Below are 4,041 nucleotides of genomic sequence, written 5' to 3'. Positions count from 1 at the left end.
AAAAGCAGTGTGGATTCTTGAGGTGCTCTTGGTCCCTGAGACCTTGAGTCCCCCGGGTTCCCACCTCTACTAAAGATAAATGTCTCTGTGTCTTGTTTTATGTTAACTATTTTTCCTTAAGTTCCACAGCACCCGTTCTTCAGCCCCATCCTGCTGAGCTGGCCCCGGCAGTTGGCCACCGAAAACTTGGGGGTCTGGCCACCGAAAACCTGGGGGTCTGACACCGAAAACCAGGGAGCATCCAGCAGACAGTGGGGGGTTTCGTGCAGAGGACAGGCATGATCTGGGCACAGGTGAAAAAGGTCCCTCTGCCTTGGGGAGGAGGAACAGGGAACCGGTTGGGAGGCTGCTGCAGAAAGCTGGGTGAGCGGGGCCCCTGGCTCATCTATCCAGTGGAGATAAGAGCCTACCTGCCTCTCAGGCGGAGTGAAGACACAGCAACTACTCCCCTCCCCCAGCCCCATTCACCAGGCCAGGCCTGTGGCAACAAAGAGACAAGAGGCATCGGGGAGAGCCCGGCTCTGGAGGATGCCACGGGCACCGAGTTGTTGGAAGAGCTCATGTTTTCAAGTCCTTAATACTCTTAAGGTTCTGGAAAGACCTGAGGATGATGTAGGCCCTGGGGAGGAGATGCCAGGGGTGTAACAGCTCATTTAGGCATCTGGAAGCCAGAGAGGATTCCCCCTCTGCCTCCCACAAGAGGCAGCTGGGCCGGGACCTGCAGTGATGATGCTCAAACACTGCCTTGCCATTTGAGGCCTTCGGCTGTGGCCTGCACACTGCACACATGCCCTGGGGACAGGGCTGCCCTTAGCCACTTAAGGCCCGTAGGGAGATAGGGGTGGGGGTACTGGATCAGGCCTGGGTAGCACTGTGGTCTTACAGACAGCCGCCAGTTCAGTGATTATTAGGCTGTACCTTCAAACTTCCAGTTCTTTGTTTACTAATTAGAAGGACAAAAGCTACACTTGGGTATGCTGCCACCAAGTGCTGGTTGGTGCCTCTGTCATCTGCTGTGGTTCCCAAAATAAAATTTGCATCACAGATGAATCTCATCAGAGAGAAACAGGATCCCTCTTAAAACTGTCCTGAGTTTTCCATGCAGCTCAGTGGGTTAAGGATGTGGCTCTGATCACTGCTGTGGTGTGGGTTTGATTCCTGGCTCGGGAACTTCTGCATGCCATGGATGTGGCAAAAAAATTATCCAAACTGATTTTAAATAACTTCATAAGAACATTAAAAGAATCAAATAGCGGAGTTCCTGTCGTGGTGCAGTGGTTAACAAATCCGACTAGGAACCATGAGGTTTCAGGTTCGATCCCTGCCCTTGCTCAGTGGGTTAAGGATCCGGCGTTGCCGTGAGCTGATGCGGCTCGGATCCAGCGTTGCTGTGGCCCTGGCGTAGGCCAGTGGCTTCAGCTCCGATTAGACCCCTAGCCTGGGAACCTCCATATGCCACGGGAGCGGCCCAAGAAATGGCAAAAAGACCAAAAAAAAAAAAAAAAGAATCAAATAGGAAATTCATCTAGAGTGAGCTTAAAAATATTTATATATACAAATATATAAATAAAATACTTAGATCTATTTCTTGCTAATGCTTAAGGAGCAATAATTACACTTTTTTTAATTACTCAATGAATTTCATTACATTTATAGTTGAACAATGATCATCACGACCCAATTTTATAGCAAACCCCTAGCCCATCCCTCCACCCTGCAACCTGTCTCCTGATCAAATTACACTTAAGCAGGGTTTGTTTGCTTTTTTTTTTTCCTTTTTAGGGCCGCACCCTCGGCATATGGAGGTGCCCAGGCTAGGGGTCCAATCAGAGCTACAGCTGCCGGCCTGCACTGCAACCACAGCAATGCCAGATCCAAGCTGAGTTTGCGACCTACACCACAGTTCACAGCAACACCGGATCCTGAACCCACTGAGCGAGGCCAGGGATGGAACCCGCAACCTCATGGTTCCTAGTCAGATATGTTTCCAATGTGCCATGACAGGAACTCCCTAAGCAGGGTTTTTTCCTCTGGCTTTTGTCGTTGGTGGTGTTCATTGTTCAAGAATGACCAATAGTTTCCTTTATGATTTTAAAGGTGACACAGGAAGTGGACCATTAGGATCAAAAAGGTTATACCTTAGATGTTCCCTTGTGGTACAGTGGGTTAAGGATCTGGTGTTGCCACAGCTATGGCACATGCTGTAACCGCAGCGAGGGTCTGATGCTTGGCCCAGGAACTTCCACAAACAAAAACAAAAACAAAAACATTACACCTCTCAAAATGCCAAATTTTCCTCCCCAGACATTGAGTAAACACACCCTTTTAAAAGGCATCTAGAGGGAGTTCCCGTCGTGGTGGCACAGTGGTTAATGAATCCAACTAGGAACCATGAGGTTTCAGGTTCGATCCCTGGCCTTGCTCAGTGGGTTAAGGATCTGGCATTGCCATGAGCTGTGGTGTAGTTTGCAGATGCGGCTCGGATCCCGTGTTGCTGTGGCTCTGGCATAGGCTGGCAGCTACAGCTCCGATTAGACCCTGAGCCTGGGAACCTCCATACGCCGCAGGAGCGGACCTAGAAAAGGCAAAAGGACAAAATAAATAAATAAATAAATAAAAGGCATCTAGAACTCTATCTTCAAGTTACCATCCACTTACTTAGCCTCAAGAAACTCTTGCTTTAAAGCCAGCTTCACAACTGTCAGGATTTAAGTATTTAAATCTCATGATTCTTTCTCGTGAATATATGCATATATTCAGCTATATATAACCACAGCTCTAGAGATATTCTCTCCTAGTTTTCTTCCAAAGGTATTCTGCCAAAGATTTTATTTCCTCAAGAGCACGAATTCCTGGAGTTCCTGTTGTGGCTCAGCGGTAACAAATCCAACTAGTGGGTTAAGGATCCAACATTGCCATGAGCTGCGGTGTAAGTCACAGATGTGGCTTGGACCTGGCATGGCTGTGGCTGTGGCAGAGGCCAGCAGCTGTAGCTCTGATTCGACCCCTAGCCTGGGAATGTCCATATGCCTCAGGTGCGATGCTTAAAAAAAAAAAAAAAGTGAATGCTTTGTAAAATTACACAGAAGTTAGCCATTATCTTCAGCTGGTGCATGACCTTTCCCAAGCATCAGACAGAGCCTACTCTGCTGCCTACTCACATTTGTCCTGTAGTGGCCTGGGAGAAGGGCTCAGAATAAGACAACAGGGCTCAACCTTCTGAGTTTACAATCTGCCTTGTCCCTGGCCTCCACTTCCTCACAATTTCTGGACTTGAGCACTAAGGTAAAGAACCAAGCTCTTGCACAAAGTCAACAACAAAAATATCCAACAACAAATATTTATTGAGCACCTAGTGTAAGTCAGGCACTGTGCTAAGCACCACATGAGCCTCAGCTTTCTCATAGGCAAAATGAAAAACTGTGCTTCTCAATAGAGAAACAATGAGCACGAGCATCTTGGGTGGGACAATCCTTTGTGGATATCTGTCCCCTGCCCTCTAAATGACAGGTATGTTATCTTGTAACGGGGACAAATCCACTGATGCCCCCACACATTTCCAAACGGCACCTAAGGGGAAGTTCCACCCTGGATGGAGAATTCCCAGAGTACCCTCCATGACTTCAGAAGCCAAGGAAAGGGGGTAAGCCTTGTAAGTGGCAGGTTTAGGATGATGCCCCGGCCCAAGATAAGCAGGATCTGGACCACGTCTCCGGGAAACAGCGCCTTCTATCAGCCCCAGGGTGATGTCAACATCCTTGGGGCTCTCAGGAGTCGGAACTCCAACTCCCTATGCAGCCAAAACACAACCCAGGAACTTGAGGTTTCCGTTCTCTACCATTATCTTTGGACTTTGGGTCCTGGAAGGAAAAGAATGGCAGTGCTCTCGTCACCCAGTCGCTCGGAATGCGAAGGGTTAACGCAGGTTGCCGCGCAGAAGCCCCCCAGTACCGCTAGAGGGACCATCCAACGCAGCGCCGCCGGGCGGCTTCGCGGTCACGTGGGGCGAGGGCGGGACCAAGCGAGAAGCCAGCCAATAGG

Source organism: Sus scrofa, chromosome 2 (genome assembly GCF_000003025.6).
Source record: "Sus scrofa isolate TJ Tabasco breed Duroc chromosome 2, Sscrofa11.1, whole genome shotgun sequence".
NCBI classification, from domain to species: Eukaryota; Metazoa; Chordata; class Mammalia; order Artiodactyla; family Suidae; genus Sus; species Sus scrofa.
Note: the sequence above shows the minus strand (reverse complement) of the source record.